Genomic DNA, 20,452 nt, shown 5'->3' with positions numbered 1-20,452 from the left:
TGTTCTCTTCTTTGTAATAAACCAGTAAGAGTAGGTAAGTGCCAAGCACTTTGCGTCTGTCACCTCTCTTACTTTTTCAGCAACACGGTGTGGCAGATAATGTCCTCATTTTGCCGGTGACAAAATGAGACTGATGCATTAACTTGCTCAAGGTCACGTAATAAGTGGAATTCAAGCTCTGACTTCGAAGCCTGTGCTTTTAACCAGCATGCTGCATACGCGGCCTCTTTATTTGTTAGGATTTTTGGTGTCTCTAGGGCCTGACACCAAGTTGACCATTGTGGCCTAGAGCTGTTTATAACGGAGCTTTTAGCGGCCCTGCTGAGAACAGAGCCAGCATGTCCGGACTGGCAGGGCAGGGGCTGTTCCTGCTGGGAGCTGCCCGCCACTCCCTGTGGCCCTTGGCTGATCTTGCTCATCCACTCCCTCCCTCATTCAGTAGTTCCTGAGTGCCGCCTCTGGGCGGAGGAGAAGGAGGCAGCCTTCCAGCCCAGGTGGGGCCTGCAGGTACACACAGGGAGCGGCAGCTGTGCACTGAGCTGGCTGTAGGCTGGGACAGTGTGGCTCCAGAGGTGGCGATAGAATGCTCCGGGACTGCAGAGGGAGCACGTGCTTGTGAAAGGGAGGAAGGGGCAGGCACCGCAGAGGAGGTGTACTTGAGTTGGACTTTGAGGGAGGAGTTGGATTTCCACAGTGGAACCGAGCAGCTGAGGCTTTCTCAGCAGCTGAAGATTACAGCCAGCCAGCCTCAAATGTTCATCTTTTCCTGAATTCCCTTTTTTAGGACAGTGCAGTAAGTTTTCAACAGAGAAAAAGCAGTCACCTCCATGTCATTCATGTTCTGCAAATCCTGTGTGTAGTTTTCAATGCTTAGCAGATGGGGGCAGCCTGGGCCATAAGAGAAGAGCCTGTGTGTCCAACTGCTGGGACATCAGTCAGGTGTGGCACAGGGCAGTGATCACTGCCTGCCCCTGAGGAACTCAGTGGTACTTTTATGTGGAGAGGACAAAGAAAGCTGTTGTACAGGGGGCAGGAGACATTTCACCTGCAGAGTAAGGCACAAAATACATAGTCTGTGCCCTGCATGAGAAACCTAGCAGAACTGTGTGCTGATTCCCACCCCGCTTCCCCTCCTGAGAGCGAACCGTCCATTGTACCATGGTGGAAGGCATTTCTGAAGCCTCTGCAATCGGAGTGATCTGTTACTTGCCCACTGAGCCTTAGGGGCAGCAACCAGGTGGTGTGGCTGAAACACAGGCTTTGGCCAGACCTGCTTGGGCATGTTGGTTCTGCCACTGATTGTGAATTACAGAACCTTGGAGAAGTCATTGTTTTTCTCTGTGCCTCTCATGTAAGATGGGGAACACTGTGGCCATTGCAGAAGAGCACACAGGTGGAGCGAGTATGAAGTGTTTTGTACGTGTATGGCATACGGTGAATGAAATGGCACTGATTGACATTATTGATAGTAATAACAGGTTTCATTCAGGAATAAAACTGGTAAAGTAGGCCTGGCGCGGTGACTCATGCCTGTAATCCCAGCACTTCGGGAGGCCGAGGCGGGCGGATCACGAGGTCAGTAGTTTGAGACCAGCCTGGCCAACATGGTGAAACCCCATCTTTACTAAAAATACAAAAATTAGCTGGGTGTGGTGGTGCACGCCTGTAGTCCCAGCTACCTGGGAGGCCGAAGCAGGAGAATCGCTTGAACCTGGGAGGCGGAGGTTGCAGTGAGCTGAGATGGCGTCACTGCACTCCAGCCTAGGTGACAGAGTGAAACTCCATCTCAAAAAAAACCTGGTAAAGTATTTTACTCAGCCTAGGTACATGTGGTAGAGCCGAATGAAAGAGCTTAGAAAAAGATGACTTGAGAACTAGCCCATCAGAGGAATCAGGCGGGATGTGTTGTTACTGAGTAAGTGAAATCTGCACCTGCTTTCTCCCAGGCCACGTTGAGTTGTGTACAACAGAGAGCTCAGGTGTTGGGGGTAGTTTACATTTAGCCAAAGGTGCTGGTTGAAGAATGCATTGCTATTATGTGAGGAACACTGGGCTTTGAAAAAGCAGAACTGGATCTACGTTCTTGCCTGGTAACTCTTAACTGTCATCTAGTTTGTAAACGGGAATACAGTTCACTGAAAAATTCTTATGACAGTGGGGAAAGGATTGGGGTGTCTGCATTGCTTTATGTAATATAGGTCATATGAAAGAGCATTTAGGCTGGAGACTTTTCGTCTCTATAACTTTACTTTCACAGAACAATTCCATCATGATTTGAAGATTTTTGAGTCAAAACTACATTGTTCTGCTATGTGTTTTGGGGCAAATTTATACCTACAATTTGCTTAAATATTTCAGATGATACAAGAATTCTTATGTGTGGGGTAAAAAGCTGAAATTTGCATTCCCTCTTCTCTAGAAGTAACCATTGTGAATAGTTAAGTCTGTATTTCAGCTATTTTGTATATTATAAATACACAGTGAATATATGAGTGTATATATACATATATGTTACACAAACACATTTTTAGAGACGGAATATTGCTGTGTTGCCCACACTGGTCTCAAACTCCTGGGCTCACGTGGTCCTCTCGCCTCGGCCTCCCAAAGTTTTGGAATTACAGGCGTGAGCCACTGCGCCTGGCCTGCATGAGTATATTTACTAATTGCTAAGTTACTGTGTTCAGTACGTGTCTGTTGAACTCTTCCATGTGCCAAGCATTGTTCTGAATACCATTTTTTTTTTTTTTTTTTTTTTTTTTTGAGATGGAGTCTCGCTGTGTCTCCCAGGCTGGAGTGCAGTGGTGTGATCTCGGCTCATTGCAAGCTCCGCCTCCCAGATTCACGCCATTCTCCCGCCTCAGCCTCCCAAGTAGCTGGGACTACAGGCGCCCGCCACCACGCCCAGCTAGTTTTTTGTATTTTTAGTAGAGACAGGGTTTCACCATGTTAGCCAGGATAGTCTCGATCTCCTGACCTCGTGATCCACCCGCCTCAGCCTCCCAAAGTGCTGGGATTACAGGCGAGCCACTGCGCCCAGCCCTGAATACCTTATATGCACTAATTCACTTAATTTTTAGAGCAGCTCTATTATTGTGACCCTTTTACAGTGAGGAAACGGAACCACAGAGAAGCTGGGGATGTCGTCTAACATCACACAGCCAGTGCTGTTGGAATTGAGGTTTGAACCCAGACAGCTGGCTTCAGATCTCTTAGCTGTTATAGATGGCACACCCAAACCTTAGGGCCGCCTCCCAAGCCTTGCCTCCGATACGGGCTCGCCTGAGCTCTGCGAGAGCCATGTATGTGAGGTTTCTTTCCTCTTTCAGAGCACAAGTCTTGGAATTGTCCCAGACCCTGGTAGGACCTCTTGAGGACCAAAAACAGGGATTCTTCAAGCCTGCCCCAAGGCCAGATCTCTGATTTAGCTACTTGGAAGGTAGACATGGAAGAGAGTAATTTTGCCAGAACAAAAAGTCAGGATGGCTGGGCTGACTGGGCCAGACACGGTGGCTCACGCCTGTAATCCCAGCACTTTGGGAGGCCGAGGCAGGTGGATCACCTGAGGTCGGGAGTTCGAGAGCAGCCTGGCCAACAAGTTGAAACTAAACTCTCTACTAAAAATATAAAAATTAGCTGGGCGTGGTGGTGGGCGCCTATAATCCCAGGTAGAGGCTGAGGCAGGAGAATTGCTTGAACCCTGAAGGCGGAGGTGGCAGTGAGCTAAGATTGCGCCTCTGCACTCCAGCCTAGGTGACAGAGCGAGACTCCGTCTCAAAAAAAAAAAAAAAAAAAAAAAAAAAGGGGAAGGGGAATGGCTGGGCTGACTCATCCTAGGGAAGAGGCCCTACAGCAGCCGTAGGACCTTGGCCACTTGGGTGGAAAAGGAAGGAAGGAAGAGCTTCACCCATGGTGGTGACCTGGACTGCAGAAACCACACTAAACAGTCCACATTCTGGAGCCTGGCCACCCCATTTGCTTCTCTTCTCCTTGGGTAGAGGGTGTGGGGAACTTTCTACCCTGGAGGCTGAGCAGCGCAGCTTCTAACCAGGGTAGACATTTGTCTGTCCCTGGGAATACAAACAGCATTCTCATAAGCAGCCCAAATACTCCTGAACGGCTTTTTGTAGGGCGGGGCGGGGTGGGGCAGAGGGTCATTTTGACTCATAGGTACCTTTTCCACTTTCACTGCTGATAACTGTGTTACAGATTAAAGTTTTGTTTTTGATACTGAAGAGGGCTTAAGAGAGTGAGATATTATGGCACATCTAAGTCTGCTAAAATAGAACCGTGGGGTAGTGCGGAAAATCTCTTCTAAATTATGGATCATATATGGTGAACCTTAGAAGCCATGTGTACCTAAGTTGAAAAATCAAAACATGTCTTATATTTGGGTGACCCCGGTAAGTCTGGATACCACTGCGCCTTGTGTGAACACAGGATGCTGAGGTGTAGGGATCAACAGGCTTTTTCTGGACGTCTTGCGCTTCTCCCTTGGCGTAAAGTGGGGCGGCAGTAGGAGCACACAGCTGTTGGGCCCCTAATATTTGTCAACTGTTTTACATATGGGATTCCATTTAATGCAGTCTTGGAGGTAAAATTATTTTACTGAAGCTGAAGATAGAGGTTTAGAGAAGTTAAGAAAATTGTTCAAGGTCACATCATTTCTTTTTTTTTTGGAGACAGAGTTTCGCTCTTGTTGCCCAGGCTGGAGTGCAATGGCGCGATCTCGGCGCACTGCAACCTCTGCTTCCCAGGAGTAATTTTTACCCAGTAAGAAATGTATCCTAGTTATTGTCTTCCTGAGCTCCTCTACCTTTTCCTCTTAAATTTGCAATTTCTGATGTTCCTACAGGGCATGGAATCTGATGGGTTGGTCCATAAATATTGACAAAACAGAAAGAAGAAAAACGAAAGAAACAAGCTTACCACTTCACCTTATGTGTGAACCTAAAACTCAGTCATACAATATTTCTCTTTACCGGCATAAGATGGAAAGAGAGAATTAAATAAGCCCTTTTAAAATTCTTAGGCACTCCTTATAATGTCTCAGGTGAGTCCCTGAGGATGAGCTGGAGTTGTTTGCAATACCTACCTCGTACTTTGCACCTTTAACACACACACACACTCCCAGACTCTCAGGCCTCAACCAGAACCTCAGTATTGGGTTTTATGGAGTCTGGCTTTTTAAGTTGCTCCAAAAACTGCCCACAGCATTTGCCTTGGTGGACGGCACTGGGAATATGAAACAGAAATGGAAAGGAAATTGAAAAGTTTTAATTTTGAAAAGTTTTAATTTTAATTAAAACCACATGTATATATTACCAATATAAGGTATTAATTGATTAGCTATCATTCAGTATCAGCTCAGAATGCTCTTCAGTTACTTCTGTGTAATTATATAGACATAATTGTGAAGAATTATTTTTTTAAAAAAGGAATACTGACTGAGAGTCTAAGTTAACCCAGTGGTGACACTCGGGGCTGGAACTACTAGATATTCACATAGAAAAACATGGACCTCAGCCCCCTCTCACACCACCTGCAAAAGGAATTCAAGATGTGTCATAGGCCCCCATAAAAGAGCCAGAACCATAAGGCTTCTAGAAAAAAAGAAGGAACTGTCCTTACAACTTAGGGTGGACACAGATTTCTTGGAGATGGTGCAAAAAACACTGGCTGGACGTGGTGGCTCACGCCTGTAATCCCAGCACTTTCGGAGGTGGAGCCAGGAAGATTGCTTTAGCCCAGAGGTGTGAGATTAGCCTGGGCAACAGAGACAAACCTCATCTCTAACAAAAAATAAAAGGTAGCTGGATGCAGTGGTGCATGCGACAATGGTCCCGGCTACTTGGGAGCCAGAGGCAGGAGGATCAGTTGAGCCCATGAGGCCAAGGCCGCAGTGAGCAGTGACTGTGCCACTGCACTCAATCAAGCCTGGGGGACAGAGTGAGATCTGTCAAAAATAAAACCAAAAAAGAAAAAGCCACTATTGGTAAAACAAAAAATTGATAAATTGGACTTCATTAAATTTTGAAATGTTTTGCTTACCAAATAATCCAACAAAATGGAATAGGTAAGCTACACACTGGGGGAAATATTTGCAGAAAACATATCTGAAGAAGCATCTTTAGAGAGCTTCTGAAAGTTAACAATAAAAAGATGAACAACCAAATCAAAAGCAGACATGAGACTTGAATGGCCATGTGACAAAAGAAGCTACACAAATGGCCAGCCAGCACGTGAAAGGTGCTCATGTTAGTGGTCACTGCTGGGCAAGGCAGGTTCAGCAGGTGAAACTCCATCAAGATAATTCACCACATCAACAGACTAGCTGGGACTACAGGTGCCTGCTACTATGCCTTGCTAATTTTTGTCTATTTTTTAGTAGAGACGGGGTTTCACCATGTTAGCCAGGATGGCCTCAATCTCCTGACCTTGTGATCCGCCCGCCTCAGCCTCCCAAAGTGCTGGGATTACAGGCGTAAGCCATCGCGCCAGCCGGATAATTTTTTTAAAGGAAAATAAGTGTTGACAAGAAATTGTGACTGTGATACATTGCTGGTAGAAATGCATAAAGTTGCAATCACTGTGAAAAACAGTTTGCAGTTGCTCCAAAGGTTAAACATAGAACTACCATTGGACCCAGGAATTCTACTACTAGATATATAACAAAAAGAATGGCAAACAGAACTCAAACAGATAGTTGGATTATTTCCATCTTTTGGCTCTTGTGGAATAGTGATGCTATAAATGTTAGTGTACAACTATCAATGAACAAATGAATGTATACAAACAAGGTGGTACATACATGCAATTGTACATCATCCATCTTTAAAAACAATTTTGAGACATGATATGATGTGGATGGACACTGAAAACATTATGCCTAATGAAATAAGCCAGAAACAAAAGGAATATATTGTATGATCCTACTAAAATCAAGTGCCTAGAATAATCAAATTCATACGCAGAGAAGATGGGATACAAATCACTATGGGCTGGTGCTAATCAGTCTTGTAAGGTGCAGTTGGAAACTGGGGACATGGCAGCACCCGGCCTTTTGGACATTGATGGGACCCTGACCACCCCGCAGCAGCAAATTACCAAAGAAATGGATGACTTCCTACAGAAAGTGAGGCAGAAGCCCAAAATCGGAGAGGTAGGCAGGCTGGACTTTGAGGAAGTGCAGGAGCAACTGGGAAATGATGTGGTTGAAAAATATGATTACACGTTTCCATAAAATGACTCGGTACCATACAAACATGGGAAATGCTCGTGTAAATGTCACGAGCATTCAAAGTCACCTGGGTGAGGTCCTAATCCAAGATTTAATCAACTACTGTCTGGGCTACAATGTAAAAATTAAACTCCTGAAGAAGAGGGGTACTTTCACTGAATTCTGAAATGGGATGTTAAACATGTCCCCTATTTGGAAGAAGCTGCAGCCAAGAGGAACGCATTGAGTTCTACGAAGTCAATAAAAAAGAAAATATAAGAGAAAAACTTGTAGCAGATCAAGAAAGGAGTTTGCAGGAAAGGGTCTCACGTTTTTCACAGGAGGCCAGATCAGCTTTGATGTCTTTCCTGATGGATGGGACAAGAGGTATTGCCTGCAACGTGTGAAAAATGATGGTTATAAGGCCATTTATTTCTTTGGAGACAAAATCATAGTAAGGTGGCAGAGACCTTGAGACCTTCACAGACCCCAGAACCGTGGGCTACTCCATGATGGTGCCTGAGGACACACACAGGATCTGTGAAGAGTTTGCCTAACGTGTGAGTGGGAGGGGCAGGGGTCCCGGCTGACTAGCCAGCAAGGGGCATTCGGTGGCCCAAGCCCAGGGCCCTCCCGCACATGCTAACCCCCCCCGCAGCCCAGCCAGGCTCTGCTCACTGTGTCAAGCACGTGTGGTCTTGACCTCCACCGCTGATATGCCATGCCTCCACCTCCAGTGCCAGAAGCTTCCAGAAGGGAGGAGAAAAGACTTGTCAAGAATTGCTTAGAGGAATACCTCCCATAAAAGATTTTCCTCACCCATCCGCAGCCCCCTAGTCTAATATACCCATGCCAATACATGCAATCACAGTACACGTGGTTTCCCCATCATTCCAGGGTGATACAGAAAGAAAAAATGTGCCTGGACCCTCCCTCTTTGTCGTTCTTGTGAAAACGTAAGCATTAGGCCAGGCGCGGTGGCTCAAGCCTGTAATCCCAGCACTTTGGGAGGCCGAGACGGGCGGATCACGAGGTCAGGAGATCGAGACCATCCTGGCTAACACAGTGAAACCCCATCTCTACTAAAAAAAATACAAAAAATAGCTGGGCGAAGTGGCGGGCGCCTGTAGTCCCTGAGACTCGGGAGGCTGAGCCAGGAGAATGGCGCAAACCCGGGAGGCGGAGATAGCAGTGAGCTGAGATCCGGCCACTGCACTCCACTCCAGCCTGGGCGACAGCACGAGACTCTGTCTCAAAAAAAAAAAAAAAAAAAAAAAAAGTAAGCATTAGTTTTAATGTCTGGACCTCTGTGTCAGCACCAAAAACAGAGATTTGGTGATGAGAAAGCAAGGACAGGCCATCTGCAGTGGTCTACCCCAGGAGAGTTCACAGACACCTCCTGGAACCAAGCTCCCACCTGCACGTTGCCTCGATGCAGGTGGTGGCTGTGAGCGGGGGCAGCGTGATGCCCAGTGAGTAGATGCACTCCTTCTGTTTTCCTGTTTGTGAAGCTGAGGCCTGCTGGACAGATGACTGGCAGAGTGACAGTAAACCCCGTGGAGTTTGCACCTCAGCTGGCCCTGACTCAGCCAGCTCTGTATTTACTACACTTGGAATAACCCGGCTGCTTTTCTGTATCCGTGATGGGAGGCAATGGGAACCAACAGCTCAGCTGGAGTTGGCACTGTCAAAACAGTCCTTCCGCTGGGGGCCGGTTCTCACCCAGGTCCAGCAAAACTAATGTTAGATGTCAGACTTCACCAAAAGGCCCTTCCGGTTGGCCCTGGCTGGGCTTCCCAGAGGCATTCCTCTCTAGTTCCTCAGGGACTGTGTGAGAACCTAGCTAGGGAAGAGGAACACGGGCTGCTCTCCTGTCAGTGCCTACCCAGCCTCTCACCCGGACTTTATGACTGAGGGGCCTGAGTGCAGCCGCAGCTGGGCCTGCGTCCCTCACTCTTTCCACCTTCTGCACATTCTTTGTGAAACTGGAAGGAGCTCACAGACCTCATCTAGAACACGGTGGAAGAGAACTTGCCTAGGAAACAGTTCACATGTCACTTTTCAGGATGTGGAAATGCTGGGACCCACAGACCCTACAGTGGTTGGTGCTGGGGCCATGTGGCCTCTGCTGGGCACTTGCTGACCTGCGTATGGGGCCAGGGGAAGCCCAGGCTTCCCTGCACTCCCACCTCCCAGCCCATAGCAAGGTGCTTTCATCACAGCTAAACCTGGTTCCCTCCCAACCTCCCAGCCACTTGGGCCTGTGACTGTCTGAGCCCCAGATGAAGTTGGCTGAAAGCAGGCAGTACCTCATCTCAGTGACTCCCAGAACACGGCCACCCACGGGCATCTTTCCTTGTTGAGTTTTGCAAATGATACTGTAATGACTTTTCAAAATGAAAAGTAGCACATTAAAGTGATTTTGTTGTTTCCTAATAAAAAAAGAAAAATAGAAATAATCAAAATTTCAGGTGTAGATAATAGTGTTGGTTATGCAACACTGTGAATATATTGAATGCCACTGAGTGCACCCTTTCGTTAAAAGGTTAAAATAAACATTGTGTTATGTATATTTTCCCAGAATAGAAAACATGCACAGCCAAGTCCAGATGCCAGTCTTGTTAGGTGCTTTCCTTTACCTTCAAGAGTTGGCCAAGGCTCATCCAATCCCTCAAGGCAGCTGGCAAGTCTATGACTGAAGTCTGCATTGGAAGAGAAATTAATGGAGGGAGGAGAAAACTTAAGAGTCCATACTACCCGCTCCCCAGGGCCAACAACTCTCTCTCCTGCACTTTATTGATCCAGCTCAGTATCTCCTGTGACCACCTCCTTTTTTCAAATGAAGACTTTGCACCTGAAGAGACTCCCAGGTCTTTTACCTTGCCCCTTGTCAAGGCTGATCCTCTCAGCTACTGTCCATTTAACCTCCATTCATGTCCATGCCACATCAGGCGGAATGAATCCACTGTGAGAGAGGAGCCATTGGTGCTACCCCAAATGTCCCTTTCTGGAGGAAGCCACCATTATGCTGTACCTCCAACATGTCCATAAACACCGAGGCATCTCATTCACGCAAGGTGTGTGTCCTCCGATGAAGTTTCACGCTCTAAACCCAGAAAACTTTTGAAATCCAAGTTTTGTTGATTCCCCTTAAGCTGTTCATTTGTCTACAAAACACTGCCCTGATTAAACTGCCAAAAATGTCATGCAGAATTTGTATGTTAATTCTGACATTTTGTTATTACAAGTGTTTTTCTCCCTTAAAATTTATGTCTTGGTTACTGATAAAAGTATACAACTACTAATGCTGTTTTCAGCTATGTTGCCAAGCACATTTATGTAAAAATGTATTCTTAATTATTTTGAGGATTTGACAAAGACAATAACAATAATAATCTCATTTGCTTTATACTAATCTTTACATGTGTTACTTTATTCATTTCTTACATGCTGGGGCTTACCATACAGTGTACAATGAAATTGGTACTATGCAGCATGGTAGGAATGTACATTGGCACAGCTAATTTAGAAGACAGCTTTCTTGTTTCTTAAAAAAAATTAAATTTGAACTTACCATTTGGTCCAGCAAATCCGCACCCAGGAAATGCTCCAAGTGAACTGAAAGCATATTCTCCAAAGTCATTTGTACAGACATGTGTCTCTCAATGACAGTGACGTGTTCTGAGAAATGCATCATTAAGTGATGTAGTAATTACACAGACATCATAGAGTGTGCTTACATAAACCTAGATGGCAAAGGCCCCTACACGCCTAGACTGTATGATACAGCCAATTGCTCTGGGCTTCAAACTGTACAACGTGTAACTGTACTGAATACTGCAGGCACGGGTTACAACACGGTCTAAAATCTAAATATAGAAAAGCTACAACAAAATATGGTATACGATATAAAAATTAGCACATCTGTATAGGGCACTTTACCATGAACAGAACTTACAGGACATTGCTGCGTGATTCGGTGAGTGAATGGTGAGTGAACGTGAAGGCTTAGGACCTTACTGTACACTACTATAGACTTTATAAACATTGTATCTTTAGACTACCCTAAATTTATATGAATATATTTTTATTTATTCAACACTTAACTTTAGCCTACTGTAACATTTAAAATGTATAAACTTTAAAAATTTAAAAAACAACTCTTGTAATACCACTTATCTTAAAACATAAACATATTGTATAGCTGTGCAAATTTTAAAAATATTATTCTATATTTTTTCTACTTTAAAATTTAAGTTTTAAATTTTAAACTTTTTTTGTTAACAGCTGAGGCTCAGACACACACATCAGCCTAGACCTACACAGGATCAGGATCATCAAGGTCACTGTCTTCCGACTCCACATCTTGTCCCACTGGAAGGGGCAGAAACACACACGGAGCTGTCATCTCTTATGATAACAACACCTTGCGTACATCCTGAAAGACCTACTTGAGGCTGTTTTACAGATAAGTGGTTTTCTTTAACATGCAGATAGAATATATTCTCAAATAATTATAAAAAGTATAGTACAGTAAATACATAAACCAGGAACACAGTCATTTATTTTCACTACCAAGAATTATATACTCCACATAGTTGTATGTTCTATATAGTACTTTAACATAACTGGAAAACCAGTAGATTTCTTTCCATCAGCATCATCACTGATGCCAGTGTAATGTGTTACACTACACACTTGTGACAGCTACAAGACACTAGGTGATAGGACTTTTTAAGCTCTAGTATAATCCTATGAGACTGCCATCAGACACGCTATCCATCATTGACCAGAATGTTATTATATATTACATGACTGTATTATGAATGCTCAAAGCAGCATTATTCATAATACAAAAAACAGAAATAATTAAATGTCCATCAACTGATGAATGAATAAACACTGTTTATATATCCACACAATGGACTATGAATCTATGAAAAGGAAAACACATGACCGGCACATGCTAAAGTAGCAATTAACTTCAAAAATAGTATCTTAAATGAAAGAAGTCAGGCTCCCAATATAATATGTTGCATGATTCCATTTCTATTACACAGATGGGAAATTTATACAGACAGAGTATCAGAGCAGTATTGCTTAGGGCTGGAGATGGGAGTAGGGATGGACATGGGCAGGAGGGGACTTCAGTGAGAGAAATATTTTTAAGTGAGATCATGGTGATGGCTGCACACAGTGTCAATTTAATGAATCATCAATTATATACCTTTATAGTTGGGTGAACTTTATGATAGGTTCACACCCAATATGGTGTGTGCACCATGCAATAATGTTATGGAAATTCTTACGTGGTTTTTAACCAGCCAAGATATATGCTGTTTAAGCAACATTAATTCAGATGGTTGCGATAAGTCATTTAAAGTTTATAAGGTAGTTGTCCTATAAATATATGGCGAATGTTATTCCATGAGTTTCCTGTATCTATTGCAATAATCATATTTTTTCTCTATTAATCTCTTACGGTGGCTAATTTTATTTATTGCATTTACAATGTTAATCTACCATGTCATATTTTGAAATCATATTGGTCAGAATTTATGGTATTAAGTCCTCCTTGAATTTTTTTTTTTAGAACTTACTTCTAGGAATTTATATGAGGTACAGTCCATAAAGAATTGTTTTAATTCCTCATACATGTCTTCAATGGGTATAGAATTGGTCATACTTTTCTGCTTGGATTTCAACAAGAAACTTACCTCTTATCTCTTTGGCAGGTAGGCAGACGTGACTTTTCCTATTTTCTAAATGGAGACTGTGGGCAAATGCAGGTAAGTTCTTGGGGTATGTGAAGGGACCTCTCTTGCTCTCAAAAGACAACCTAAGAAGGAGGGCAGTGCCACAGCAGAACTGCTACTGATGCCACCTCAGCTAGATTCCAGAACAGATATTTACCTGTAGACAACTGAGGTGTAGGAAAACAGTGAAGCACCCAGCACCCAGCAGAGAAAGCAATGCCTGGGGACAGGGAGGCACTGATTGTGGCAAGGGGAAAAAACAGCTGCCAGAAGGCTGTTCACACAAGGGTCTCAGGCTGCACAGACACCCACACCTGCTGAGGGGGTCTGGTTTTCATAAAGGATATGGCTCAGCCAGGCCACCAACAAGCAGTTAATAAACAGTAATACGACACTTTCCAAAGACCTTACATGAGTAATGCGTTGATCCTCACAAATTTCCAAACAGGATGGTAGTACAATGCCTCCTGAACAGGGTGAGGAAACTGATCCACGAGGTCATGGAGCCTGCCCGTGGTCACATGGGATGGGTGCAGAGCTGGACGTTGGGCCTTCCGCCGGGACTGAGTGCCATCTTCTGAGCTCTGTCTACTGAGTGCCTCTGTCCTGTCTGCTGACCATGGGTCAGAGGTGCAGACTGCACCGGGGAGTAAAAATGTCACCTTCTCAGTGTTGGGAAAACTCCCTGCCAGAACTGCCAATGGCCCTTTCCAAGCAGTGGGCAAACTCAGACTAAAGAAGGAGGCGGCAGACCATGTGAGCCTGGCAGATTGCCAAAGATTCATTCAAGGAGAACCCACATCCTGGGCCATCCTGGGTGATGGGCAAGATAAGGTAGATCACTGCTTTTGCAACACATCCCTGTCCAGCCTTTTCTACCATGAAAACAAAAGGGAACAGGGAAAAAAAGAAACAAAAGTCACTGTTGGGCTCGCTAACTCATCTGGCTACTTTCTTAATCTATTTGCTTTCTGCCTGAAAAGGTTGTTTGGGTTTCCTACAGTCTGGTTGACATTTCTAAGGTAAGGACAGTGTTCCAGGCAGCAGCAGTTAGCTTGGTCCTTAGGTCACTGTTTTGGTGAAGATTTGCAGGTGTATCTTCCACTGTAGTGAAGAACTGCTTTGGGTAGTGTCTGGAGAAATGTTTTAAAGGACATAGTTAAAACAGTGTGCTACAAACCAACACTTGAACGCCAACTGTTTTGTCCTACCCCTCTGTCACAGGGGAGGGGGCTGTGTTCATGGCAAAGGTCATCTCTCCGTCATGATTCTGGATCTCCTTCTGTTCTCCTGATTATCTGCCACTCAGTTATCCCCACTCTCTCCCACAACTTTAACCTCGGCTTCTCTATTTTAGGAGCCTCTTCTCTCAGGCTCAAGGCTCTCCTGTCCTCCACCGTTCCTCCCTCCACCCCAAACACCCTTCCAGCATGTGTCCCAGCTGATCTATCCTTTAGCCAAACTTCCTCAGAAGAGGCCTCACCCTGCCGTCCCTGCCCATCTCCTCTCTGATTCACTCATCAACTCCGTATCTGATTTCCAGTTTCTTTTCCTTGCCTGTTGTGACTTCCTGTGGATGTGGCCAAAAACCACATAGTCCTCCTGTTGTGCAGCGTCCCCTCAATCTTGAGATGTCCTCTCCTTCAGTTCCTACGTCACCACACATGCCTGGCTTGACTTTTCCCTCTAGTTCTTCCTTCCCTGTCTCCTGTGGACTCCTTGTCTGCTCTCCCCGCTTCAGTGTCCTCACAGGGGCTTCCTTCCCTTCTCAGCCGACACCATCACCTGGGGGATCATGCTCACCTGGCAACCTGGGGCCTCTCTATCTCTATGCTGGTCATGCCCATGTCTGAGCTGCAGACCCACAGGCACTTCCACTCGTGCATCCCATGCCCAGTACACACTTCTCCTGTCTCAAACGCAGCTGTTCAGCCCCACCTCACCCCTCAGACAAGTTCCTCCCTGTGGATCACCTTTTTCATTGATTAGCACTGTGTTGCCCAAATCAGAAACCTGGAAGTGATCTAGACTCCTCACACATCCAGTCAATCACTTACCACATCTATTGATTCTGTCTGCTAAATATACCTCGATAATATTTACTTACATATATTCATATGTCTCCTTCTCCACTGCATTTTTTATTGTGGTCCACATTTACCCTTCAGGTAACAACACCGGCCATTCTGGCCCTTCCAGTCAGAAGTGCCAAAACAACTGTTCTAAGATGCAAATCTGATCACATTACTACTCTGGGTGAAACCTTGCAATGGCTTCCTGTTGATTTTAGAATACTGCCTGGCCTCCTGTCTTCAGAGGTCCCCGTCACCAGCCCTCTGCAGACTTCTCACTCACACTCCATGCTCTGGTTGTGGGGATCACTTCAGTTCCTGGAGTTCCTTTTCTCTGTCCCACTGCTCCCCTCAATACGCTATCTGCCTTTCTTGGAACACCGGTCCCTCTTCCTTCCCCACCTCCCCAGGTAATTGGGTTTGTCTTTCAGGTCTTGCCTTACATGTCACTTTCTCCAGGAAGCTCCCGTGGCCTCTCAAAAATGTCACCTGGATGGAATTTCCACCCATTCTAATGCTGCTTATGCTCATGTGGATCATTCTGTTGGCACGCCTCTGTCTCACGGTGCAATGAAAGTTGTGTGGCAGCAAGGTCAGGCTTTCTTGTCTCTCATGAAAGCATATTCCTGCCTATAGCCCCAGCACCTACCAGTGTCTGGCTCCCAGGATGATCTCAATACATTTTGGTGGACAGAAAAAATGAAAGGACAGGGGGAAGAAAACAACCAGCCAAAGTCTAAGAGCCTATGGCTGGGCTACAGCAAAGTCTTGGCATGTTCTACAATGCACGTCGCCACATTTGCGGAAACACACAACTGCCTCTTCTGTTCAAAGATGACCCTTCTTATGGGAAACAAATGGAAGTTTCTCCCCATGTGCAGGTAAAGACACAAACACTGATGTCATAGCTGCCACCCTCTCCTCTCACTGCTGCCCATGCCCAGCTGGTGCTGAGGGGACATCTTAAACTGTTGTGACTCCATGGCCCCCAAAGCCCTGGAGCTCAGAGCTGCTCCTCAAGGAATGTCCTCCCCATTTCCTTCTCCCTGGCTCCTCTCCTTGCTGTGTCCACTGGTGCCTCCTCCTGTGGCTTCTCAAACATCATCCTCTGTGCCTCACTGTTTCGAACTTTGCTTTCCCCATAGAATGTTCTTTTCCACATCCCTGTCACTGGATGCTCAGGAGAAGGCTGATGGGGTAATTTTTTGTCAGGACAAATAAACTGTGTAAAACCTACCTGAAGCACACTAGCACTTCTGAAATGAAGGTTAAATATTTTGTAGCCCTGTGGAGTCAGATTCATGGTAAAAATATGTACATGTGTGTCCCATTTTTGCAGTTTTCAGAAATTTAATGTCCCATATAAGCCAATGTTCCAGGTACCTGAAGTTAAGCTCATAACTGCTGGACTCATTTTAACTATTTTAGTTAACATCCTTCAAAAACCTTTACATCATTTTCCTACCTTCTCAGACCATACGAAAACCTAGTTATATTTTTTCATGACAATGAAGAGTCATCTTAATAGTTATAAGTACATCATGATATAAAGATGTCATGCTTTCAAAGTTTACAAAGGCAGGACGGACTACATTATACAAGATCATTATGCTTTTACAACCACAGGACTGTCAGAAGATCATTTCTCACAGCACTATTTCTGCCCACTCTTCTCTAGATGGTCAAGTTTGTTGAAAATGTTGTTAAACACAAGAGTTATTGATTCACATCAGTAAGTTGCAGTAGGCAAGGCCTTTTGCTTTCCTGACCCTGAAGTCAGAGGCTGTGTTAGCCACACCCTTCTGGGGGCTACTTCTCAACTATGCTCTAGATGGCAGGCAGGAGAAGCTGGACAAGCAACTCCAATGTGTTATGTAGTATTTCCAAGTTCTGGCTCAGAAAGTTGAACTTTACTGAACTTTCAAATGTAGCAACTATTTTTGCTGTAAAGCCATAACAACTGAGTGTGCTCTGTTTTGTTTTTTTAAAAATTTCAGTGGGATAAAGTTGCACAGAGATTTTTAAGGTTCTGTGTTTAATTTTCAAACATAGATTTTAACTACTTTTTTGCAATTATGATTAGAATGCACTCTCAAACACGTTACAGAAAGTTTAGTCCATTGAGAGATCTCTCTTAGAGTAACTTAGAGGTTTACTCAGTTTGGGTGCATGCTTTGGAGGACACCTTGTCCTGCCATTTAGGTTTAATTTAAAATCCTGCTTAATTTTATTTTCTTTTTTGAGACGGAGTCTCGCTGTGTCACCCAGGCTGGAGTGCAGTAGCACAATCTCAGCTCACTGCAACCTCTGCCTCCTAGGTTGAAGTGATTCTTCTACCTCAGCCTTCCGAGTAGCTGGGATTACAGGCATGCACCACCATGCCCAGCCAATTTTTCTATTTTTAGTAGAGATACGGCTTCACCATGTTGGCCTGGCTGGTCTTGAACTCCTGACCTCAAGTGATTCATCTGCCTTGGCCTCCCAAAGTACAGGGGTTACAGGTATGAGCCACCGTGCCTGGCCTAAAATCCTGTTTAATTTTTAATTAAAGAGTATCCTGAGATTGAAAAGTGAATTATTGGGGGAGAATACAATTTGCAACTTCCTCACTATGTGTGCATAAGTTTCCTCCACGCTAGGCAAAAACAAATTCTATTTAGATGCTAATGAACTTTACTTGCTGCCCATTCCACTAATTTTGAATCACCATTTCAGGGAAATAAATTATTCTGACCATTTGACTTTACAATCTGAAAATCCTGGGGCCCCAGCCTGGTCATGCCTGCTTGCAGGGCAGCCTTGGGTCATAACTTCTGTGCTGGTGGACCCTGCCTTACTGGAAGACGGCTCCAGCACAGCGAAGCACCAGCCCACATACTCCCTCCCCAAACTGTAGCTTAGCCTGGGCCCACAGCAACTCCCCACGTCTCTTGGCTGGAGCACGTCTGTGGGGGCAGGTTTTGCTTTCCTTGTCCCACCCACACACGTGTGCATACACCCCACCCTGTTACTGCTGCACCAAGAGTGCAGTCCGCCCCCTCCCCCGGCGGACCACCATTGTAGAAAAAGCCTTGGTGGGCACAGAGCCAGCGAGCTCCACTCCCACCACCAGTGCCCTGCCCTTGTGCCAACACTGCCTTGGGAGTGAAACTAGGTACAGAGAACAGCAGATCGTCTCCTGCCCTGAGCTCCTGCTCATGCAATACAGAGAAGGCACAGACCTGCGCCTGCCAGTGCCCCCAAGGCAACACCATCACCAATGCAACCACATACACAGTTGCCAGCAGCAGCCCCCTGCCCTTCCCTGAGCTGTGTTGTCTCTGCCACTGTGGTGAATGCCCACAGGGGGAAGGCACGCTGGCACCCACTAGCACCCTGCTGCAGTTGATGACTGTGCACCCCACTATGCTGCTGCTACTGCTGCTGCTGGCACATGCAAATGAGGACAGATCGTGCTGTCACTGCACTATAAAACTCTTTGGCTGACACCACCCACTGGAGTGTAGTGACCAACATTCTGTGAGCACCTCAGACCCTCCCAGAACAGTGAATTCTTAACCTCAGGGAGCCAGAGAACAAAGTCTGGGCCCAATACAAGTTCCCCAGAGTTAACACAGCTAGTTCAGGAGTTGGGAGTTGAATATTGGCCCCATAAAATCTCCCAGAAATGAAGCCAGTGGGCTGAAGCCACCTTATACCACACTCAAACCCTTAAGGTTATCAATAAGGATAAAAGGAAAAAAAATGAAAGGTCAGCAGCCTCAAAGATTGAAGGAAAATAAGCCCATAAAGATGAGAAAGGACCAGTGAAAGAACCATGACAACTCAAAAAGTCAGAGTACCTTCTTTCCTCCAAATGACCTCATTACCTCTCCAGCAAGTGTTCTGGACTAGGCTGAAATAGTTGAAATGACAGAAACAGAACTCAGACTATGGATAGCAACGAAAACCATTGAGCTACAGGAGTATGTTGAAACCTAATCCAAGGACTCTAGGAATCACAATAAAACAATGCAGGAGCTGACAGACAAAATAGTCAGTATAGAAAAGAATGTAACTGACCTGATAGAGCTGAAAGGCACATTAAAAGAATTTCATAATGCAATCCCAAATATTAATAGCAGAATAGAACAAGTGGAGGAAAGTATCTCATAGCTTGAAGACTGGCTTCTGAAATAAGATAGACAAGAACAGAAAAAAACAAGAATAAAAACGAATGAACAAAACCTCTGAAAAAATAGGATTATGTAAGGATACCAAATCTATGACTCACTGGTGTCCCTGAAAGAGATGAAGAGAATGGAAGGAACTTGGAAAACATATTTCAGGATATTATCCATGAGAACTTCCCCAACCTAGCTAGAGAGGCCAACATTAAAATAAGGAAATGTAGAGAATGCCAGTCAAGATACCTCACAGGAAGACCAACCAAAATACACATAATTATCAGATATTCTCCAAGGTCGAAATGAAAGGAAAAATGTTAAAGGCAGCTAGAGAGAAAGGTCAGGTCACCTACAAAGGGAAACCCATCCGACTAATGATAGGCCTTTCAGCCAGAAGTCCTACAAGCCAAAGAGATGTGAAAGCCAATATTCAACTTTTTTTTTTTTTTCTTTTTTTTGAGACGGAGTCTGGCTCTGTCGCCCGGGCTGGAGTGCAGTGGCCGGATCTCAGCTCACTGCAAGCTCCGCCTTCCGGGTTAACGCCATTCTCCTGCCTCAGCCTCCCGAGTAGCTGGGACTACAGGCACCCGCCACCTCACCCGGCTATTTTTTTGTATTAGTAGAGAAGGGGTTTCACCATGTTAGCCAGGATGGTCTTGATCTCCTGACCTCGTGATCCGCCCGTCTCGGCCTCCCAAAGTGCTGGGATTACAGGCTGGAGCCACCGCGCCTGGCCTCAGTATTCAACATTTTTAAAGAAAAATATTTCCAACCCAAAATTTTATACCCAGTCAAACTAAGCTTCATAAATAAAGGAGAAATAAGATCCTTTTCAGATAAGCAAATGCTGAGAGAATCTGTCACCACCAGACCTGCCTTACAAGAGCTCCTGACAAGAGCACTCAATATGAAAAGACTGTTACCAGCCACTACAAAACACACTGATGTACACAGTGATATTATAAAAAGCAACCACAAAAACAAGTCTGCAAAATAACCAGCTAACATCATGATAACAGGATTAAATTCACAAATATTAATACTAACCTTGAATATAAATGGGCTAAATGCCCTACTTAAAAGGCACAGAAGGGCAAGGTGGATAAAAAAGCAAGACCCATTGGCATGCTGTCTTCAAGAGACCCATTTCACATGCAGTGACACACATAGGTTCAAAATAAAGGGATGGAGAAAAATCGACCAAACAAATGGAAAACAGAAAAAAGCAGGGGTTACAAT

At 45.0% G+C, this 20,452-nt stretch overlaps 1 long non-coding RNA gene and 1 pseudogene across 1 annotated transcript in view; both read left to right on the top strand.

Annotated features, from left to right (window-relative positions):
• LOC103222800 (uncharacterized) overlaps window positions 1-20,452 on the top strand; it is an 88,960-nt gene that overhangs the window by 54,785 nt on the left and 13,723 nt on the right. Inside the window, exons 3-4 of the long non-coding RNA XR_012089354.1 lie at window positions 11,507-13,008; window positions 15,479-15,928. This is a non-coding gene — a long non-coding RNA (uncharacterized lncRNA). The remainder of the gene's footprint in view (window positions 1-11,506; window positions 13,009-15,478; window positions 15,929-20,452) is intronic.
• Window positions 5,060-8,255, top strand: LOC103222803 (phosphomannomutase 2-like; annotated as a pseudogene).

This window comes from Chlorocebus sabaeus, chromosome 18 (genome assembly GCF_047675955.1).
Source record: "Chlorocebus sabaeus isolate Y175 chromosome 18, mChlSab1.0.hap1, whole genome shotgun sequence".
NCBI classification, from domain to species: Eukaryota; Metazoa; Chordata; class Mammalia; order Primates; family Cercopithecidae; genus Chlorocebus; species Chlorocebus sabaeus.
Note: the sequence above shows the minus strand (reverse complement) of the source record. Positions and strands in the feature narration are given on the sequence as shown.